The 23,773-nt window shown below is 42.1% G+C and overlaps 2 long non-coding RNA genes across 2 annotated transcripts; both read right to left on the reverse strand.

Moving 5' to 3' along the window:
* Positions 1 to 236: 236 nt before the first annotated feature.
* Positions 237 to 8,335, reverse strand: LOC138747600 (uncharacterized). The gene is made up of 3 exons (XR_011347572.1): positions 8,184 to 8,335; positions 6,005 to 6,157; positions 237 to 2,974 (listed from the first exon to the last, which is right to left on the reverse strand). It is a non-coding gene; the product is annotated as an uncharacterized lncRNA (long non-coding RNA).
* Positions 8,336 to 8,476: 141 nt separating this feature from the next.
* Positions 8,477 to 14,833, reverse strand: LOC138747599 (uncharacterized). The gene is made up of 2 exons (XR_011347571.1): positions 14,335 to 14,833; positions 8,477 to 9,853 (listed from the first exon to the last, which is right to left on the reverse strand). It is a non-coding gene; the product is annotated as an uncharacterized lncRNA (long non-coding RNA).
* Between the last annotated feature and the right edge of the window lie 8,940 nt (positions 14,834 to 23,773).

The following is a 23,773-nucleotide window of genomic DNA, read 5'->3' on the forward strand; positions in this document are numbered from 1 at the left end:
TGTTTTTATCATGTACTTTGGATTCAAACTTTTTTCCAATTTTAACCAACAAAACTTCCATAAAGGCTTTCTTCCAAAATCAGATTTCATGACTTTGTTCATTGATTGAATGTCATCCCTGCAGAACTTAGTCTTTCACTAATTTTGATTTTGAAGAACATGTCACACAACTTTCCACATATTTATACCGATCAATCCCATTGTTCAATGAGGGTGCGGTTACTAGATGTTCAAGTTCATGTTTATTATCATCTGACTGTTCATATACCAGCAGTCAAGACACCATTTCCCCGGACCACAATGCGCACACATATACGCACATAGTACACAGCACATAATAATCACATATATACATAAAAATATCAAATAAAAATGCATAAATATTTCATAATAATTTTACTCATTTCATTTATAAGTCTCAAGATTACAGGATACCATTCATACAAGATACTGTTTATTCACGTGGACCCTTCTATGAGATGATGACATAAAGATACTGGAGTTTTATCTGCGCTCTTGGGTTGATAAGAAAGGATTCCAAGGCATTATTTTGTAAATAAAGGGAGACAGTTCTCCTTGATGCACTGGCTAATAATTATCCTACACTCAACACCAGTAAATACCTTATTGGTAAGGAATTAGCATATGAGGAATGTTTGACGGATCCTGGATTGCACTCCGTGGAATTCAGAAGAATGAGGGAAGACCTCATAGAAGCATTTTGAATGTCAAAAGACCTGGATAGACTAGTTGTGGCAAAGTTGTTTCCCATTGTAGGGGAGTCTAGGTCAAGAGGGCACAGCTTCAGGATTGAAGGGCACCCATTTAAAACAGAATTTCTTTAGCCAGAGAGTGGTGAACCTCTGTAATTTGCTATCGCAGGCGACTGTGGAGGTCAGGTCATTGGGTGTATTCAAGGCAGAGATTGATAAGTATTTGAATAGTCAGGACATCAAAAGTTATGGGGAGAAGACAAGGGAGTGGATTGGAGGAATGGATTCAATGGGACAGTAGGCCATAAGATATAGGAGTAGGAGTCTTGTGGATGTGTGTGGGAGCTTGCTGTGTGCAAGTTGCCTGCTGTGTTTCTCAATTTAGAATGATTACACATCAAAGTACATATGGATATAGAGTGCTTTGGGATGTGGGAAAGGCAGCATGTAATTGCATCTACACACTAGAAGCAACTTGCAGTGTCCAATTAACCTACCAGGGATGTGAGGGGAAACAAGAGCAACCTGAGGAGACTCACATGATCACAGGGAGAAAGAGCAGATTCCAAATAAACAGGTCAAGAGATCACAGGAGCTGTGAGGTAGCAGTTCTACCAGCTAACTCTCTGTGCCACTGAGCCCTCCGTAAACAAAAATGTCAATTCCACTTCTTCCACCTGTCTGGTCTGCTGAGTATCTTATTTCTGTTTCAGAGCTCAAGCCCTTGCAGAATTTCACTTTAGGTTAAATGTGGCCAATTAGCTTCACTTCCAACCCACTGCATGAGAAATAAAATATACCATATATGCAGGTGTATAGGGCGATTTGAGATTTTAAAATCTCACCTTTAAATCGGGTTGTCTTATACGCAGGGTCTAAAATCCGATCCTTGACAGCAAAGACTCAGCACTGCCACCATCTTCCTGCCAGCTCCAACGCAATCGTGCACATGTCCTGTTAATTACCAACGAAGTCTCAGTGTTCCCCCTGGGGTCCATCTGCCCAGTCTGACTGCTGTCGGCTCTGTACAGAGTTCAAATGGCCTGTTACAGGAGCCAACAGTGGCTTATTTTAAAATACGCCAATAAAATTAAAACCTTTACAGGGTAATTTGGTATTAAAATATTGTGACAGCATCACTCTACTGGTCAGTGGTAAGTTCCAGGCTTGTGGGGGGGGGGGGGGGGGGTAATGTTTCTTCTATACAAAGGGTAAAGCTCAAAACCTACATTTTAGGTGGAAAATCTGGGGGTCATCCTATACAGAGTCGTCTTATACACTGGCATATACGGTTATTGAACATTTGCGCTTTTCCTGTGATACATTAAGCTTTCTCTTCACATTACGTGACTGAATTCTAACTGCAATGCCATTGTGATTTGTCATTCTATTATGACCATAAGTATGTTTGTGAAAGAACTCGTTAAATCTCTTTGTCTGTAACCACAATAAGATGAAAGGACACAACTTTTTAAAAGGACAGAGTTCACATCAGATCACTCTTGGGAATATACAGCTGTTTCCATTAGTTTAAACCAAAGGAACAGGCAATCCCAACAGACAGCATTCCTGCCATCAGTGCAGCACCTTCTGGTAAACTGATGAAGGGGTGAATTTTTTTTTCTGTTAAGACTCTGGGTTTCCCTGACATTCATGACAGTGGGCAGATGGAAGTCCACAGTCTGCAATGGTCAGAAGCAGCCAGCAAGACAATAAACCTCAGGAAGATGTTCTCATGCCCAACAAGGGGCCTCCCATCTGCGCTGTCAAAAGAAATATGGTTTGACTCAGTGACACTGAACACTCCACTGTTATAGATGTATAATAGTTGAGCTAGAAACATCAAGCAAATGCATCTTTAATCCATCTTTATCTTAACAATAAAGAATGTAATGTTGACTACGAGAAACATCCTTCAATTGTTTAAACCAGTCCATGCCCCACCCCACCCCCACCCCACCCCAGGAGCCAGAGAACATAGGGGGGGGGGGGGCATGGACTGAAATCATACAATTTTTTTGGTTTTTTATGTAGTCGGTAGGAGAGAAATATGGAAGAAACCAACTAAACTTAACTGCTTCACAGTGAAGGGGGCCCATAAACTTTGAGCAGAGTCTTATGGGGGCCCACAGCCAAAAAGGTTCAGACTGGCTGGTTTAAACCAAAGTGCCGATGTACACTCAGTGAAGGAGCAACAGGAATACATTTACGAAGAATTTTTTTTATATCATTCTGGAAACACACTGCAGCTCAGGCAGCATCTGCGGAAAGAAAAACAGAGTTAATGTTTAGGTCAACAAAGGAAGAGAAGGTAGAACTAAAGGGAAGGTCCAGGATAGTGTAAATCTCAGGGTGATAAAGTAACCAGAGGGTTGACAGTGCAGGGCCAGAGAGTCAGATAAAGACATTAGCAAATTATAAAGAGCAGAGTGAAACAACTAGCAGTGAAAAAGTAATAAAAGCGAGTCACACAGCATACTTCATATAACAAAGATAAAGAGAGAGGATGCAGTACCTGATCTCCTATTGGGGTACAAGACAGGACAGGTGACAGATGTGTGTGTGGATGAGCATTTTGGGTCCAGTGGCCATAATGTCATTAGCTTCAAGTTAATTATGGAAAAGGATAAGTCTGGTCCTCATGTTAAGATTCTGAATTGAAGGAAGGCAAATTTTGTGGAGATGAGAAAGGATCTAGGAAGAGTGGATTGTGATGTGTTGTTTTATGGCAAGGGTGGGTTAAGTAAGTGGATGGACTTCAAAGGTGACATTTTGAGAGGGCAGAGTTTGCCTGTTCCTGTTAGGATTAAAGGCAATGTTAACAGGCACAAGGAACCCTGGTTTTCAAGGGATATTGGTGATCTGGTTAAAAAGAAGAGGGAGGTGTATGGCAAGTATTGGCAGCAAAGACCTAATGAGGTACGTGAAGAGTACAGAAAAAAGAAAGAAAATACTCAAGAAAAAATTCAGGAAGGCAAAGAGCAGACACGAGGTGGCTCTGACAGATAATGTGAAGGTAAACCCAAAGGGTTTCTACAAGTATATCAAGAGTAAAAGGATAGTAAGGGACAAAATTGGTCCCCTAGAGGATCAGAGTGGTCAACTATGTGCGGAGCCTCACGTAATGGGGGAGATCTTTAACAGTTTTTTTTGCATCTGTATTTACTCAGGAAACTGGCATGGTGTACAAGGAAGGAAGGGAAACAAACAGAAGGGTCATAGAACATATAGAGATGGAGGAGGGGGGCTTGTTGCCTTACAGCGATTAAAGGTAGAAAAATCACTCAGGTCGGATATGACATTCCCTCTGAACTTGAGGGAGTCTAGTGTAGAAATTTCACAGGGGCCCTAGCTGATAGATTCAAAACCTCTTTAGCCATGGGTGAGGTGACAGAGGATTGGAGGGTAGCTCATGTTATCCCATTGTTTAAAAAAGGCTCCAAAAATAAATGAGGTAATTAAAGGTCATTGAGCCTGAGATCAGTAATAGGTAAATTATTGGAAGAAGTTCTGAGAGATAGGATATGTAGGTATTTGGAGAGTCAGCATGGCTTTGTGCGTGGTAGGTCGTGTTTAATGGATCTTGCCGAGTTTTTTGAGGAGGTAACCAAGAAGGTAGATGAAGCAATGCCTGTGGTTGTTGTCCACATGGACTTTAGTAAAGCCTTTGACGAGGTCCCACATGGGAGGTTAGTTCAGAAAGTTATGACACAAGGTATCCATGGAAACTGGATTCATAATTGGCTGGGTGGGAGAAAACAGAGAGTGGTGGTGGATGGTTGCTTCTCAGACTGGAGGCCTGCGATTAGTGGTGTGCCATTGTTGTTTGTTGTCTTAATCAGTGATCTGGATAATAATGTGGTAAATTGGATCAACAAGTTTGCTGATGACACAAAGATGGAGGCGTCGTGGACAGCGAGGAAGATTTTCAAAGCTTACAGAGGGATCTGGACCAACTGCGAGAATGGGCCAAAAAATGGATGATGGAGTTTAACGTAGGCAAGTGTGAGATGATACATTTTGGAAGGTAGGAGATACACAGTGAAAGGTAGGAGATACACAGTGAATGATAGGGGACTGAGGTGTGCGGAGGAGCAGAGAGATCTGGGAATACAGATACATTGTTCCCTGAAGGTGGCGTCGCAAGTGGACAGGGTTGTAAAGAAAGCTTTTGGCATCTTAGCCTTTATTAGCCTTGAGTATAGGAGTTTGGATGTTATGTTGAAGTTGTACCAGACATTGGTGAGGCCAAATTTGGAATATTATGTTCCTAATTATAGGAAGGGTATCAATAAGATTGAAAGAGTGCAGAGAAGATTTACTAGGATGTTGCTGGGTCTTCAGGATCTGAGTTACAGGGAAAGATTAAATAGGTTAGGACTTTATTCTCAGGAGCGAAGAAGGATGAGGGGAGATTTGATAGAGCTTTACAAGATTATGAGAATTATAGATAAAGTGGATGTGAGTAGGCTTTTTCCACAGGTTGGGGAAGCTAAATACGAAACGTCATAGTTTTAAGATGAAAGAAGGAAGGTTTAGGGGGAACACTGGGGGAAGTTCTTCACTCAGAGAGTGGTGGAATGAGTTGTCATCTGATGTGGTGGATGGGGGCTTGATCTTGTGTTTTAAGAATAAATTGGATAGATGCATGGATGGGAGAGGTCTGGAGTGTTATAGAATGGGAGCAGGTCAGTAGAACTAGCAAAATGATGGTCGACACTGAGTAGAAGGGCCGAAGGGCCTGTTTCTGTGCTGTAGTGTTCTATGATCAGGCCTGAGCTATCAATGTATGAGCAAAATATAGGCAGATGCCTGAATAAAATGGTGGGGGGGGGGGGGCAGGGGGAGGACACAGGCAAGAGGTCATAGGTGGACAAGGGAGGGAGGGCAGAAGAGAAAATAGGGGGAGTGAGAGGGGGGACAGTTCTGTGAATGGAGAGGGAAGAGGTATAGAACTAGAGGAAAGAAAGACAGAGGGATAGGGAAGAAAGGGAAAAAGGGGAACAGGCTAGCATAAACCAGAGAAGTCGATGTTAATGCCATCTGGTTGGAGGGTGCCCAGATTGAAAATCAGGCGTTGTTCCTCCAATTTATGGGTGGCCCGGGTTTGGCAGCACGAGACCATGGACAGAGATGTTGGCGTGGGAGTAGGGTGCAGAACTAAAATGATTGGCCACTGGGATATCCTTGTCCCTGTTGTGGACAGAGCAAGGTGCTCAGCGACGCGATCTCCCTGTGAAAATGTCCCAGGCAACTTCTGCACCCCGATAATCTGTTGGCTTTTCATTCACCTGAACAAAAACCTTCTCCATTCGCCATTTAAATGTACTCCCATCCAGTTTCAGCCCACTCTCCAGTAAATCTCCAAGTTCTTCTAACATCCGACCAAACTAATGCAGTTGGAGGCGATTTATTGCTGGCCATCCCTCTGGTCACTGCTGCCCCTACCAGAGAATCAATGGGCATATGTTAAAGGTGAAGGGGAAACATTTTAAAAGAGACCCGAGGAGAATTTTTTCACTGAGAGTGGTCAAAATATGGAACAAGCTTCAAGAGCAAACTGTAGAAGTGGGTGCAAAGCATTCCAACAGGTTTATGGAGAGGAAGGGATCAGCAGGATGTGGTCCAAATGACCAAAAGTAGCAGATGACATGATTGGAGGTGTTGGCGGCAGATGGAAATTTAAATTTGTTAATTAATTTTTTTTTAATTTAGATATACAGCACGGCAACAGGTCATTTCGACCCACAAGCCCCTGCCGCCCAATCACACCAAATTAACCTATACCCCTGGTATGTTTTGAAGGGTTGGAGGAAACTGGAGCCCCAAGGAAAACCCATGCAGACATGGGGAGAATGTACAAACTCCTTACAGACAGCGTGGGATTCAAACCCCTGGTCCCAATCGCAGGTGCTGTAAAGATGTTGCACTAATCGCTATGCCAATCATGCAGCCCAATTTAATGCAGACAAGTGTGAGGTTTTGGAAGGACAAACCAAGGTAGGATATACACAGTTAATGGTAGGGCACTGATGAGTACAGTAAAGCAGAGGGATCTGAGAATACAGAAACATAATTCCCAGAACATGGTGTCATAGGTCATAAAGAGAAATTTGGCACATTGGCCTTCATAAATCAAAGTATTGAACATAGGAGTGGGATGTTATGGTAAAGTTATCATTGGTGAGGCCAAATTTGAAGGATTATGTTCAGTTTTGGTCAGCTAACTAGAGGAAAGATAGCAATAAGATTAAATAAGTGCAGAGATTTACTAGGATGTTGCCGGGACTTCAGGAACTAAGTTACAAGGAAAGGTTAAACAGGTTAGGACTATTTCCTGAAGTGTAGAAGAATGAGGGGAGATTTGCTAGAGGTATTTAGAATTATGAGGGGGAAAGACAGTAAATGCAAGTAAGCTTTTTCCACTGAGATTAGGTAAGATACAAACCAGAGAACAAGGGTTAAGGGTGAAAGGAGAAAATTTTCGGGGGAACATTGGGGGGAATTTCTTCACACAGAGAGCGGTGGGAGTGTGGGATGAGTGGTATATGCCGGCTCAACTTTAACATTTAAGAATCACTTGGACAGGTACGTGGATGGATATAGAAGGGGTGCAGGTCAGTGGGACTCGGCAGAATAATAGTTCAGCACAGATTGAAAGGGCCTGTTTTCAGTGCTGCAATGTTCTATGGTTCCCTGGACCAAATGCAGGAAAATGGGTCAAGCCCAGAATGCCACCTTAGTTACCAGGGATGAGGTAGACCAAAAGACCTGTCCTTGCTGTCTGACATCCCTCATCCCTGCCCAGTTCTAGTGGCAGATCAGGTCAGGAACTTCTGGGTCAGTCCTATCACCCCAGGCAGTGGTCCCATTACCGCTCACCGCCTGACTGAAATAGCAGCGAGATCTCTGTGTCTGGAAGTTTCTCTCTCTCTTTCTGAGAAGGCTTGACAGAGACAGTAGTCTCCATGGAAATCATTTACAATGTAGAGAGGGTAGATTCAACTCAAGGGCATCCAAGAGCATAGAGTGGGACTGAGGAAGTCACCCCCACGGACATGTTATTGGATCTGAGCAGACGCTGCAGTAAAAATGCTGAAGGAATTCAGCCAGTCTTTCAGACCTGAGCTCCTCTTCCAGGAACAATCAGAATGGGGGGGGGGGGGTTCTGGACGCTGAGTTACTCTAGCATTTCACTGGGGATATCACCTACCTGCCAGTTCACGGGGCCATGGGGTCAATTAAAGCCTCTGCCACAAAGCGCATTCAGCCAAGCTCTGAGAGTGGGCCTCCCTGGGTGGGAGAAATGGGGGTTTCCCCCTGCTTGTTGTGCATTTAAAGGGCTGCATTGTGTTTAGTCGAGGATGTGCGAGCGGGGCGGGGGGGCAATGTGCGAGCGGGGCGGGGGGGGGGGGGGGGATGATGCCAGCGGTGTTTAATGACGCTTGTTCCAGGGAGGGTCCAACAGACCTGGCGGTGTGTGCAGGGAGCCGCCCCGCTCCTGGCTCCGCTGACCCCATCGCCTACAGGGTGTAGATAATGTAGGAGAGAATCACCAGGCTGACGATGGCGAAGAGCATCAGCAGGAACACGTCCAGCATCGCGACGCGGTGGTCCCAGAGTCGGGCTCGGGCTCGCTGAACTGCGGGGCGGAGGGGAGTGAGACCCCAAGCGCATTCTGAAGGAAGTGCACCTACTAAACTTTCATTTCAATAGCGCCTCTTTGGTGTTCCTTGTCAGAAATAAAACTTCTCACACATGAGTCTCTTTAAAACTGATGACACGACAAGCTTTATTTACAAGTCTGCAGAGTTGGACTCAACTGGCTTCTCACCAGTTAAGCCCCGATACATACAGTGCATTGATTTTTATACCTTTTTTGCTTGTCCTTCCCCTCCTCTTTAACACTGTTTTAATTGGTTAGTTTTTGCAAAATCATTCTAAGTACACTTGCATTTGTAATTATCATGTTAGTCAAGTACACTACGAACTCTGCACACACTAAATTCTGTTTTTCACTCTTTTATCAATCTTTGGCTCCTACATGTCTCTTTGTGACCATGAAAGATCTCTGTTTGTTATAACATTGTCCAGCTGAACTTTTATGGTAAGCTCCCTGTCTATTCTGGCTTCCCCTTTTATGATTAATCATCACATTTTAACTTAAGCCATTTTAACCTAAATTCTATATATATAACAATCCACCCCTTTCTCTCTTTAAAATGTGTGTATTATATATATATGAATGTGGATTTTAACTCGGGGAAGAGAAACGTTTCATGATAAATTAATCTCGTGCTGAAGTGGACCCCCGCAGACCCAACAATTGGTTACATTAAAAGTTCCTGCAATTCTAGTTGCAAGATCAACAAAAAGGTTATCTCCCCCAACTGCGTGACCGAAACTTTCATGGTTATTTGGATGGACTCGAACTAAGTCCGGCTGTCTTAAAGGGGCAGGCACTTTCGAGTGTGGAGTGGAACTTCTCATTGGAACAGTACGCTGGTGTATGCAAAACCAGAGTCCATCAGGGCATGGTGGGCCTGAGTCACCCTTCCAACCGTTAAGAGGGAAAGGAGTGGTATTAGGAATCTGTATATAATGACCCATATTATTTCCTTCTTTTTCCACACAAGGGGTATATGGATGTTGGGTGGTATTTTCTGCCCAGCATTTCTCAGGAACTGAGGTATGGGAAATAAAATTACCCTCCTTTCTTCCCCAAGTGTGGTCCTGAAACAGGACCACTGTGTCTCTGCATTTCTTACATTTCACACCTGATAAAGACATAGGCAAACTAAGAAAAATCAAAGAACATAACAATAACATTGTGAATCAAGTCTTTCTGCGAAATCGCAAGGTAAGAGGTTTTTCTCCAGGAACACAAGTCCAATCTGAGTTCGTATCAGGGTCCTGAGGCGCCTCTACAGGTCCCTTAAATCTGGATGCGTGCGTCCACCCCTTCTCTCTTGTTCGTGCTGCAGCCTCTGTAGTTAAGAGAACTTGGTATGGGCCTTCCCACTGGGGCTGGAGTTTTTCAGTTTTCCAGGTCTTGATGAGAATCCAGTCTCCTGGTTCCACTTTGTGTAAAGAAAAGTCTAGAGGCGGTGTTTGTGCCAATAGTCCTCTCTTTCGTAAATCTGTAAGAGAGCGTGACAGTGCCTGTAAATAGTTCCTAACAAATATATCCCCTTCCCCCAAGGTGGGACACCCCTCAACTGTACTCCAGAAGGGAAGCCCAAACATCATTTCATAAGGGGACAACCCTACATCTTTTCGTGGGGCAGTACGAATTCTTAATAAAGCCAGGGGCAGACACTCTATCCAAGGCATTTTAGTTTCCACCATTAATTTTGTCAATTGCATTTTTAGGGTTCCATTCATACGTTCAACCCTCCCTGAGCTTTATGGATGCCAAGGGGTATGCAATTTCCAAGAGACCTGTAATGCATTACAAATCAATTGCTGGATTTTTGAACAAAAATGTGGACCCCTGTCTGAGTCTATAGAATCCATTATACCATATCTGGGGATTATCTGCTCTAGGAGGAGGCGAGCTACTGTAGAGGCTGTAGCATTTACTGTTGGGAAGGCTTCCACCCATCGGGTAAAGTGATCTATTACCACCAACAGATACTTCCATCTTTGGACTTGAGGTAACTCTGTGAAGTCGATCTGGATACTTTGAAAAGGGCGTATGGCTAATGGTTGACCTCCCATGGTCCCTGTCCTCATTACCTTTTTATTAATTTTTGTGCATAGGTGACAGTTCTGCACCTCCTGTTGGGCCAAGGTGTAGATTCCCTTACACACATATTCTCGAAGCACTGTGTCACATAAGGCTTGGGTGCCCCAGTGGCTCTGATGATGCAGGTGTTTTAAAATATTGCGAGTTATTTCTTTATTTAGAACCATTCTTCCATCTGGTGTCTTCCATGTTCCATCAGGCAGCTGGCTTGCGCCCAGCTGAGCCATGTCCTTTTCTTCCTTAGCAGTGAAAATGGGAGCCTTCTTTATGCCTTGTCTTATTGGGATTAAGGTCAGCAAACGGACTTCTTGTTGCATGGTTGCCCTTTTGACTTCTTCATCAGCCAGTCTGTTTCCAATTGCTGTCGGGGTATCTCCCCTCTGATGGCCTGGTAATCATCTGTTCGTGTGCCAATTCCTTTCCTCTTGATGTAATTAGACCACGCTCCTTCCAGATCTTACCAAAGGTATGCACTACCCCGTATGCGTATTTGGAATCAGTGTAAATCGTTCCAGTTTTCTTTGCCAGTATTCATTTTGGAAAGGAAAGCCACTGGGTGTCGCTGACCGCCTTTTTCCTGTGTTAAAACCCCCACAGCTGTTCCTTGGTTATGAGTGACAAATAGCTGGAAGGGCTGTTTTAAAGAGGGCAGAGTGAGTACCGGGGCTCGTGTCAGGCGATGCTTCAAGTCCTCAAACCATCCCTCCTCCTCCTGGGTCCATTTCAATGGATATTCATTTTCATTTGTCAGCTTTTCATACATAAACTTCACCAACGCTGAGTAGTCCTCTATCCATAACCTACAGTAACCTAAGAGTCCCAGGAATTGTCTTATTTCCTTCTTATTACGGGGTAACGGCATTCTAGTGATTCCCACAATCCGTTCAGGGGTAATCTGTTTCTGTCCTTTACTTATCTGGTGTCCCAGATATACCACAGTTCTCTCAACGAACTGTAACTTGTTCCTGGACACCCGTAGACCCTTTTTCCCCAGATAATTCAAGAGTCTAATTGTATCTCCCCTCATTTCTTGTTCCTTGGGTCCTGATAATAGTAAATCGTCCACATACTGCATTAGTTGGGAATCATCAGATTGTGGATAGTCCGCCAGGATTTGTTCTAGCATTTGTCCAAACAGGTTCGGAGATTCAGTGAACCCTTGGGGCAATACAGTCCACCGAAGCTGTCTCCGTCTACCTGTCCATGGATTTTCCCATTCAAACGCGAACATATCTCTACTTTCCTCTTCTAATGGACACGTCCAGAAGGCATCCTTCAAGTCGATAACACTAAACCACTCATGGTCTGGGGGAATCCGACTCATAATAGTATAGGGATTAGGCACCACTGGGTGGCGGGTCTGAACAATAGCATTCAAACTTCTTAGATCCTGAACTAGGCGATAGGATCCATCTGACTTTTTCACTGGGAGTATAGGGGTGTTATAAGGTGACATGCATTCTTCTAATAGTCCGTCTCGTATTAGAGTCTCAATTACCGGCTGTAGCCCTTTTCTCCCTTCCAAAGAAATAGGATACTGACGTTTCCTTACCGGCTGATGACCTGGTATTAATGTGACATGTAAAGGTGGGATGTCCAGACCTCCTCGATTTCCCTCCTTATACCAGACTCTCTCGTCAATCTGCCGTTCATCCTCTTCCTTTAGAGCACAGAGGTGGACTCGCACTTCTCCGTCCACAGGGAGAGCACCCAAACCTAGGGGAGCCTGTAAGTCCCTTCCTAGGAGGTTAAATCCAGCCGACGGTAACAACAAGAGGTCTTGTACCCCTTCTCTTTCTTCCAGTTTCACTGTTACTTGGGGAATTATTGATACCATTCTGGGAGCCCCTTCTATCCCAGAAATTTTCAAATTACTTTTTACAGGTTCAGTCCCGATTGGCACAGTTATTACACTACTTCGTTCCGCTCCTGTGTCCACCATAAACACCACCTCTTCTCCCTTGGGACCAATTTTTAGTTTTACCAGGGGTTCCCTCTTATACTTGGTCCCCAACATTTGGAACCCCTGACCCCCCTAATCTTCTTCCATAAGTTCGAGGGCACGCAATTCCCTCTTGTATCGGGGGCATTCCCTCTTAAAGTGTCCTTCCTCATTGCAGTAATAGCACTTAACGAACCTCCGGGGTCTTCCCTCTCTTGGATATCTTGGATTGTTTAGAGGAAGGTTTTGTTTTCTTTCCCCTCTGGATTCGGCATTCATCTGTCGGATAGTCTGTACCATAACCTTTGTCGCCCTCTTTTGATCTTCTTCTTCTCTCTGCACATATACTTTTTGCGCCTTTTTTAACAGGTCGCTTAGGGGTTTTTCGCTCCAGTCCTCCTCCTTTTCTAGTTTCTTTCTAATGTCCTGCCATGATTTGGAAACAAATTCAATTCGAATAAGCTGTTCACCCATTGGTGTACTAGGGTCCACGCCCGCATACTGTTGGACATTCTTTCTCACCCTCTCCAAAAAATCAGTAGGGGACTCGTCTTTCCCCTGGTGGTTCCCAAATGCCTTGGTGAAATTGTGACCCTTTGGCACAGCCTCCCGTATCCCTTTAATTGTCCACTCTCTATATTGTCTCATACTTGCCAATCCCTCGGGTGTTCGTTTGTCCCACCTGGGTTCATTTAAGGGATATTTTTGTTCATGGGGTCTGGAGTCCCCAGGTTGTTCATATTCCTACATGAGGAGGGCAGCCCGTCGAATCATCTGCCTCTCCTGGGGTGAGAATAATGTTCCCATTATTGCCTGCATCTCTTCCCACGTATATGTGTTTGGTCCCAGGAATTGGTCGAGCTGTTCGGCCAGTCCTATAGGATCTTCCAATAACTTTTTCATTTCTTTCTTAAATCCCCGCACCTCTGTTCTAGTTAGGGGAACATTCACATATCTCGTTCCCCCTCCCGGTCCTCCCATAGGAACTTCCCTCAGGGGATTTAGGCTTATTGAAAACTTTGATGGTCCTGGACCAGTCTGGGATCTTGTCCAGGGTCAGTTTACTGGTGGAAGTTTAGGGTCCGACTCCCTTAATTCATTCTTTTTTTCCCGGCCCCTTTCGGGGCCATCAGATTCATCACCTTTCCCCTCCGGTAATGAGCTTTCCTCGGGCGCAGTAGGCACCGGGGGAATATAAGGAGGGGGAAGGTTGTCCAGAGGTTCCCACTTCTTTTCTCCCGCTACCCTCAATTTAAAACATTTTGTTAAGGATCCTGGCCAGAGAACCCAACAAAATGCATATGGTGACTCTTCTTGATTCACCTTTGGTCTTGAATTTACATATATGTTTAATGCTTGTCTAACCCAATCCTCATCAGATCCAAATTTCGGCCACCAGACCGAGGAACCTTTAATAGGTTGTTTCGACCAAAGGAGACAATATTGAACCATCTTTTTCTTGTTTTTGTCTCGATATCTTTTACTAGCCCAATTTTCAAACATTCTCCCCAAAGGGGTGTCAAGGGGAACTCCCAGGAATTGTCCTGAATTTTCAGACGAGCCCTTAGATTTTGATCCTCCCATTTTCCCACCTAGATCTGTTTATCGTTGCTGAGGACCCTCTCGTTCTGGACCCTACTCCCTTCTTCTCAGACGCCTCGTCGGAGGTACTGTCCCTCCTTCGGTTACCGCTGAGGTTTCCCTGGGGTCAACCCCTCTCTTCTCGGCACTTCGTCGGAGGTGCTGTCCCTCCTTCGGTTACCGCCGAGGTTTCCCTGGGGTCTATCCTAGAGTCCCACGACAGGGTCCTCACGCCACGACAAAAGCTCTATACCTGATCTATTACGTTAGGTTTTTTTTTTATCCTAACAGGTGTATCCCGTTACACCTGTTACCCAATCCCCACACCACAATCGTAAGTTGTCACTTACCGGTGTCTTCTCGGGGATTGAACCGTCACCCTTCTCCTCTCCGTCTTGTCGTGTCACCTTGTCCGGATACCACTCGCTCAAGCCGCCCGAAGCGACGAGCAAGGGACTAGGAGCCGCTGAACTCAGCGGGGTGCACCACCTCCGATGTCCCTCTTCTCGCCTCCCCCCACGGCTGGAGTGTAGATCCCGGACGAGCCCCCATTTGTCAGAAATAAAACTTCTCACACATGAGTCTCTTTAAAACTGATGACACGACAAGCTTTATTTACAAGTCTGCAGAGTTGGACTCAACTGGCTTCTCACCAGTTAAGCCCCGATACATACAGTGCATTGATTTTTATACCTTTTTTGCTTGTCCTTCCCCTCCTCTTTAACACTGTTTAATTGGTTAGTTTTTGCAAAATCATTCTAAGTACACTTGCATTTGTAATTATCATGTTAGTCAAGTACACTACGAACTCTGCACACACTAAATTCTGTTTTTCACTCTTTTATCAATCTTTGATTTAACCTCCTAGGAAGGGACTTACAGGCTCCCCTAGGTTTGCCAATCGGGACTGAACCTGTAAAAAGTAATTTGAAAATTTCTGGGATAGAAGGGGCTCCCAGAATGGTATCAATAATTCCTACATGTCTCTTTGTGACCATGAAAGATCTCTGTTTGTTATAACATTGTCCAGCTGAACTTTTATGGTAAGCTCCCTGTCTATTCTGGCTTCCCCTTTTATGATTAATCATCACATTTTAACTTAAGCCATTTTAACCTAAATTCTATATATATAACATTCCTCAGCTGGATTTGTTCCTTTGGAACTTTTGTAAATCGCTGTGATGCGCTCTATCTTTGACCAGCAAGCTGCCACAAACAGTGCGGAGTCAGTAATGTATCAAGGGTATTGTCTCGATGGACCAAGATAACTTGGTGATTTAATAGAAGTCTACAAGATTATGAGAGACACAAGAGAAACTTGTCCGTGAACTACTCTTTGCAGACGATGCCGCTTTAGTTGCCCATTCAGAGCCAGCTCTTCAGCGCTTGACGTCCTGCTTTGCGGAAACTGCCAAAATGTTTGGCCTGGAAGTCAGCCTGAAGAAAACTGAGGTCCTCCATCAGCCAGCTCCCCACCATGACTACCAGCCCCCCCACATCTCCATCGGGCACACAAAACTCAAAACGGTCAACCAGTTTACCTATCTCGGCTGCACCATTTCATCAGATGCAAGGATCGACAATGAGATAGACAACAGACTCGCCAAGGCAAATAGCGCCTTTGGAAGACTACACAAAAGAGTCTGGAAAAACAACCAACTGAAAAACCTCACAAAGATAAGCGTATACAGAGCCGTTGTCATACCCACACTCCTGTTCGGCTCCGAATCATGGGTCCTCTACCGGCACCACCTACGGCTCCTAGAACGCTTCCACCAGCGTTGTCTCCGCTCCATCCTCAACATCCATTGGAGCGCTTACACCCCTAACGTCGAAGTACTCGAGATGGCAGAGGTCGACAGCATCGAGTCCACGCTGCTGAAGATCCAGCTGCGCTGGATGGGTAACGTCTCCAGAATGGAGGACCATCGCCTTCCCAAGATCGTGTTATATGGCGAGCTCTCCACTGGCCACCGTGACAGAGGTGCACCAAAGAAAAGGTACAAGGACTGCCTAAAGAAATCTCTTGGTGCCTGCCACATTGACCACCGCCAGTGGGCTGATAACGCCTCAAACCGTGCATCTTGGCGCCTCACAGTTTGGCGGGCAGCAACCTCCTTTGAAGAAGACCGCAGAGCCCACCTCACTGACAAAAGGCAAAGGAGGAAAAACCCAACACCCAACCCCAACCAACCAATTTTCCCTTGCAACCGCTGCAATCGTGTCTGCCTGTCCCGCATCGGACTTGTCAGCCACAAACGAGCCTGCAGCTGACGTGGACTTTTTACCCCCTCCATAAATCTTCGTCCGCGAAGCCAAGCCAAAAAAAAAAGAACAAGATTATGAGAGGGTACCAGTGGTTCTCAACCACCTTCTTTCCACTCACATCCCACTTTAGGTAACCCCTATGCCATCGGTGCTCTGCGATTAGTAAGGGATTGCTTAAGGTGGGATGCGAGTGGGAAGGGAAAGTTGAGAATCACTGCTCTGGACCCAACTGTTACTGAAATATTTTGCTTGAGAAAAATTGTCATTGGTCCATTTACTAGGGAATTATGAAACCGTCCCCGTAACAAGTCAATTAGGGATGATTAAAACAGTGGTTTTCAAACTTTTTCTTTCCACCCACATCCCACCTTAAGCAATCCCTCACTAATCATAGAGCACCTATGGCATAGGGAATACTTAAAATGGTATGTGAGTGGAAAGAAAAAAGTTGAGAACCACTGGGTCCAGATCGTCAGCTCTCTTTCCCCAGGAGGAGTAGCAGACACCCTGGTGACCTCTGTACGAAGCAAAGGGAGGAAAGTTTTCTTTTTACAGAGAGTTCTGGATGCCTGGAATGGATTGCCAGGAATGGTTTGCCAGGAATGGTGGTAAAGGCTGAAACAATAGGGGCATTTAAGAGACTCTTAGTCAGGCACATGGATTATGTAGGGAGGGTTTATTTTCATGGGATTGTCTATATATGTCAGCACAACTTTGTGGGCCAAGTGGCCTGTACTGTACTGTAATGCTCTATATTCCAACTTGCAGTGATAAAGTTTGTTTTCTGAACAGTCCTGCTTGACATCTAATACATATTACAACAAATAAGGCCTAGTACAGAGTTAGAGAGGGCAGATGATACAGAGAAAAGGCAAGTTATTTTAATGTAGATAATTGGTTGAGTATTGGACAGGACACTGGGGAGAACTCCTAAGCTTTTTGTTTGAAATAAGGATACAGGTAGAGAAGAGAGGCAGTAAGACATTGGTTCTCAACCTTTTTCTTTCCACTCGCATAACACCTTAAGTAATCCCTGACTAACACAGAGCACCTATACCATAGGATGCCGTAAGTGCTCTGTGGTTAGTCAGGGATTACTTAAGGTGGTATGCAAGTGGGGAAAAATGGTTGAGAACCACTGGAGTGCGGTCTCTGGCTAATGCCTAATTGAATAGATGGCACCTGCAAGAATTCTGTACTATCTGCAAACTGCACTAGAGCGCTGGCAGAGATTATGACCAGGCCTCTTGAGTAGAACTTGTAATCATTAATTCCTGACAAAGAGAGAGCATTGATCACAATTCAGAAAATAACCAGGACGGGTAACAATGAACAAAAAAGATTTTGCTTCATGAACTCTTTATGGATTTTGGGCTGCTGATCACGAAAATCACCTAAAAAAAAAATTTCCTATTGTGAAAGTTTTTTTAGATATAACCTATTTTTGTAATTTCCTGTCATATTTTAAGTCTACTTCAAGCATTCAAAACCATGAAGGGCAACATATCAATGAAAATTAATTTTCTGCATTTGCACTTGGACTCCTTCCCTGGTGATCTTGGTGCAGTCAGTGATGAACATGGTGAAAGGTTTCACCAGAACATCGTGACCATGGAAAAACGGTATCAGGTCAATTGGAATCCATCAATGCTGACCGACTATTGTTGTTACAATTGAAAATCAGCACCAAAACATTTTTAGGTTGAACTATGTGTCAGCATTATTATGCTATTAAACATACTAAATTCAATAAAGTTAATATTTCTCCAACTTCCTATGTCATACAACAAATCTAAAATCATCTTTGTGTTCATCTTGAAATTGTCTATCATAAACTGAGAGATGAAAATGGAGAAAAGGGGGATGGTGGTGGTGAGGAAGTGGAAATGAGGTGTAAACAGGATATGAGATGGCCATATTGAATTATATGACTATAAATATTAATGGAATACATAACCAAATTAAATGAAATAGGCTATTAAATTTCCTGAAAAAATAAAAAATAGACATAGCATTTGTGCAGGAAATGCATCTAACTGAAGTGGAACATAATAAATTAAAAAGAGACTGGGTAGGACACATAGCAGCAGCATCATATAATTCAAAAGCTAGAGGTGTAGCTATATTAATTAATAAAAATGTACCAATCAAAATAGAGGAGGAAATAACAGATCCAGCAGGGAGGTATGTAATGATAAAGTGTCAGATATATTCAGAATTTTGGAATTTGATCAATATGTATGCACCTAATGAAGAGGATCAAAAGTTTATGCAAGATATTTTTTGAAGATTGTAGATATGTAAGGGAATATATTGATAGGAGGGGATTTTAACCTTAATTTGGATCCAATGTTGGATAAAACTGGACAAAAGACTAACAAAAAGAATAAAATGGCCAAATTTATGGTTAAATCAATGCAGAAAATGAAACTTATTGGAGAAACTTATGGAGGAGGCAGCATCCAAGGGAGAAGGAATATTATTTGAGTAGGCATAAAACATACTCAAGGATTGATATGTTTTTGTTGTTGGCCGATATTCAAGGGAGAGTTAGGAAAACTGAACATAAAGCTAAATTGCTATCTGATCATTCACCCCTGTTATTAGCAATAGAGCTGGAGGACATTCCACCAAGAACATATAGATGGAGGCTAAACTCCATGCTACTTAAAAGGCAGGAATTTAGGGAGTTTATTGAACGCCAAATTAAAATGTACTTTGAAATAAACACAGAATCAGTGAAAGACAAATTTTTATTATGGGATGCAATGAAAGCCTTCATTAGAGGGCAGATAATAAGTTATGTAATTAAGATGAAAAAGGACTACAATCGGGAAATAGAACAGTTGGAAAGGGAGATAGTAAGTATAGAAAAGGAACTAGCAACAAGGGATGATATAACAAAAAAGAGAATTGGCGGATAAAAAAACAAAATACGAAACATTACAAACATATAAGATGGAGAAAAACATAATGAAAATAAAGCAAAAGTATTATGAACTAGGAGAAAAAGCACACAAAATATTAGCCTGGCAACTTAAAACAGAACAAGCTAAAAGAATTGTATTGGTATCAAGGAAAAAGGACAAACAAATTACATATAATCCAATGGAGATTAATGAGAACTTTAAGGAATTTTATGAACAATTATACCAAACTGAGAACGAGGGGAAAGATGATAAAGTAGAAGAGTTTTTAGCTAAATTAGAGGAGCAAAACAAACTGATAAAACCATTTGAAATAGAGGAAGTACAGGATATATTAAAAAAGCTGCTGAACAATAAAACGCCTGGAGAGGATGGATTCCCAATAGAATTCTATAAAATATTTAAAGAATTATTAATTCCTCCTCTCCTGGAAGTAATGAACCAGATAGAAGAAACACAAAACTTGCCAGATTCATGTAAGACAGCAATAATTACAGTAATACCAAAGACGGGGGAAGGATACACTAACATCCACTAACATCATATTGACCAATATCTCTACTTAATTCAGATTATAAGATAATAGCAAAATTATTAGCAAACAGATTGGCCAACTGTGTACCAAAAAGAGTAAAACAAGATCAAACTGGATTTATTAAGAAAAGACAAACAGTGGATAATGTCTGTAAATTTATTAATCTAATTCATGCAGTTCAAGGAAATAAGAAGCCAAAAGTGGCTGTTGCTTTAGACACAGAAAAAGCCTTTGACAGGGTAGAATGGAATTATTTATTCAAAGTATTACAGAGGTTCAATCTATCAGAAAAATATATTAAATGGATTAAAGCATTATATAATAGACCATTGGCGAAGGTAACAGTAAATGGATATGTATCGAACTAATTTAAATTAAGTAGGTCAACTAGGCAAGGATGTCCATTATCTCCCTCACTGTTCGCTTTAGCAATAGAACCATTGGCAGAACTGATAAGAACAGAAAATAAAGTAAAAGGGATAAAAATAAAGGAGAAGGAGTATAAAATCAGTTTATTTGCAGATGACATCATAGTATACTTAACAGAACCAGAAATATCAATAAAAGAACTACATAAGAAATTAAAGGAATATGGAGAAATATCGGGGTACAAGATCAATGCAAATAAAAGTGAAGTGATGCCAATGAGTAATGCGGATTATACAGAATTTACAAAAGAATCACCATTTAAATGGCAAATACAAGCAATCCAATATCTAGGTATTAGGTTAGATAATAATTTAAGCCACTTGTACAAATTAAATTATCAGCCACTAATAAAGAAATTGCAGGAAGACTTAGAACATTGGAAAGAATTACTTCAAACATTGATAGGGAGGGCAAATTGCATTAAAATGAATGTCTTCCCAAGGATATAATACGAATTTCAATCATTACCAATTCCCTAAACAGAGAAATTCTTTAAGGAACTAAAGAGAATAATGAGGAAATTTTTATGGAAAGGGGGGAAACCAAGGATAGCATTAGATAAATTAACAGAGAGGTACAGCCAAGGTGGTTTGCAGTGATCAAACTTTAAAAATTATTATAGAGCAGCACAATTAATGTATTTTTCAGATTTTTATCAGACAAGGGAAAAACCAGATTGGACTAAGATAGAGCTAGATAAAATAGGGGAGAAGGTACCGGAACATATACTTTATAAGTGGGATGAAAAGCTGGTACAATATAAAAGCTCACCAGTACTGCATCATTTACTCAATATATGGAAGATTCACTTAGAAAGGAAAAAAACAAATGACCAAATACCAAAATTATTATTGACGCAAAATCAGATAATCCCTTTTACAATAGATGCCTTTCCTTTAGAGAATGGGAGAGAAAAGGAATTAAAAGAATAGAAAATTGTTTTTTTGGGAAATAATTTATTAACATTTGAACAAATGAAGTACAAATATGCAATAACTCATGGTACAATGTTTGCATACCATCAACTGAAACCCTACTTAAAGGATAAATTGGGAAGCAGGCTGAGATTACCAGAAGGAAGCAGCTTTGAATATGTAATTAGACACAATGATAATAAAAAGATTTATAACAAACATGTTCATCAAGCTGCAAGAGAAGGAAAATGATGAAATAAGCTATAAACCCAAACAAAAGTAGGAAAAAGATTTAAACATAAAGATAAAAATTGAAACATGGGAAAAGTTATGTTCTGGAACTATGAAGAATATAATAAACACAAGGTTACACATGATACAGTATAATTAGTTACACAGGTTATAGATTACGCCCCAAAAGTTAAAAAAAATGGGATCCAACATTATCAGATAGATGTTTTCGCTGTAAGAAGGAAATGGGAACAACAGTACAAGCAATTTGGGCATGTGAGAAAGTTTTGGGATGATCTAAATCGTGAATTAAATAAAATTACAAAAAAACAACATACCAAAAAATCCAGAGATCTTTCTTCTAAGTAATACAAGAAGTAAAGAATTAGGCCTCAAACTGGATGAAGCGCAAAAAAGATTTATTATGATAGCCTTAGCTGCAGCAAAAAAATGTATAACGTCAACTTGGAAATCAGAAGTACAGAGAATGGTACATGGAAATGAATAAATGTATTCCATTGGAAAAAATAACATATAATTTAAAAAATAAAGTCACATTATTTGAACACATTTGGGAGCCATACATGGAACATAACAGAGAGGGCCTACCACGGACGTCCACCCCCTAAAATGATAAGAAGACAAAATAACTTGATCCAGTGTGTAAAAGTAGATGACACAATTTTCTTGTTTATTTTCATTGTGTGATGACATTGTTTAATGGTTTTATTGTATTGTATATGTTGAACATTTAATGGTTTTGGAGGGGGGTGGGAAGGGGGGGAGGGAAGGTAGGGGGGGGAAAGGGGGAGAAAATTCCACTGTGTATATTTAAGAGGGAAATGTTTGTATGTATTTTGGTCAATATGGTTCACAGTGTGAAAAATTTTTTTAAATTAAAATAAAGAAATTGTCTATCATAATCCCTAATTTTTTTTCAAGAAACAAACCTTTTTTTAAAAAAAAAATTGTTGTCCAGTGTAATCAATCAATGGTTTTTGCGAGGTGTGGGAGAGAGAAAATGAATGTTTTGTGTGCATGAGTGTGGCTGTTTGTGTGTGCATGCACATAGACATTCTTGTGTTTTCGTGTGCTTGTGTAAAGTGGGATTGGACTTGGGTTTGTGTTGTTCCAGCACTGGCCTCTTGTACACCTTTTATTATTTTCTCTCTACTAATCGCAGCCATTGATGCTGCCATCTGAATCTTAACTTCCCTCTGTAAAACAAGGCACGGTCTAAACAATATTTATTGGAAACTTTGGCCTCTCCTTTCTCTATCCTCACAAATCACTTTCATTTACTCAGGTACAATCAATATCAATTGGTGACAATGACACACCAGCCCACTTCTGTAAAGCCAAGGGCAATCTGCTTACAGGGGCTGATGTTACAATATCACATTGACCAGTGGGTTATTAAATTAAGCTTGGCTATCAACAAGGCAATCATGGAAGCATTTCAGCACCCGGGCCAACTGAACAGCTCCCACACCAGCCCCTCCAATAGTGTTGTTGCCCATAGAATAAAAATTGAAAGCTCATTTTAAATTTTTTTATGAGGTCTTGTTTCATATGAAAAACATTTACTGATGCTAAAAATATTGCAGCGTCCCAGGAAAACATCACCATTAAACAAGAGATGGCACTGTTGTATAAATGGAGCAGCCCATTTTCAGAAGGGCTTCTATTAGGGCATGAAACCAAGAGACTGTCTCGTCTCCCAGGGAGATCAAAATAGTCCTTTGACACCTAAATCAAAGACAGCATGCTCACCTTCCTGTAATCCTCAACTAACCTCACCAGAACATAGGGAGACGGAGTGTGTGAAGGTCTCCTACCTTACATCAATGAGTAAAAAGCTTCTTTGTAATTTGTTCCTGGCAAGGGTGGGGAATAGGATAGGAGAATTTGAGTTGATGGGCAACAAATGGGAAAGGGAGAGTTGGGACTATTTTGAGAGCTGTCATGAACTCAAGTCAAGTTTATTGACTCCTGATTCAACAAGTACAACCCGATGAAACAGAATTCTCCACTCCTCCATGCAAAACATGCAGACGCACAACCAGACAAACACACATACAGACAAATAATATATAAACAGGTCAAGTATTCATATATAGAAATAAATAAATAAATAGAAAACATAGATAGTGCTTCATGAATATGAGAGTCTCGAATATTTCGTGGGAGCTGTTCCTTTGGTCGTTCAGCATTCTCTTCACCCGTAAGAAGAAGCTGTTCCTCAGCCTGGTGGTGCAGGCTCTGATACTCCTGTATCTCTTTCCTGATGGGAGCAGCTGAAAGATGCTTTGTGCAGGGTGGAAGGGGTCCTCAACGATTTTGTGTGTCCTCTTCAGACAACTATCCCAGTAGATCACGTCGATTGAGGGGGGGGAGGAGGGAGACTCCACTGATCCTCTCTGCCACTCTTATGGTCCTATGGATTGACCTCCAATCCATTTCTCTGCAACAACTGTACCACACT

The sequence above is a fragment of the Narcine bancroftii genome, chromosome 12 (genome assembly GCF_036971445.1).
Source record: "Narcine bancroftii isolate sNarBan1 chromosome 12, sNarBan1.hap1, whole genome shotgun sequence".
NCBI classification, from domain to species: domain Eukaryota; kingdom Metazoa; phylum Chordata; class Chondrichthyes; order Torpediniformes; family Narcinidae; genus Narcine; species Narcine bancroftii.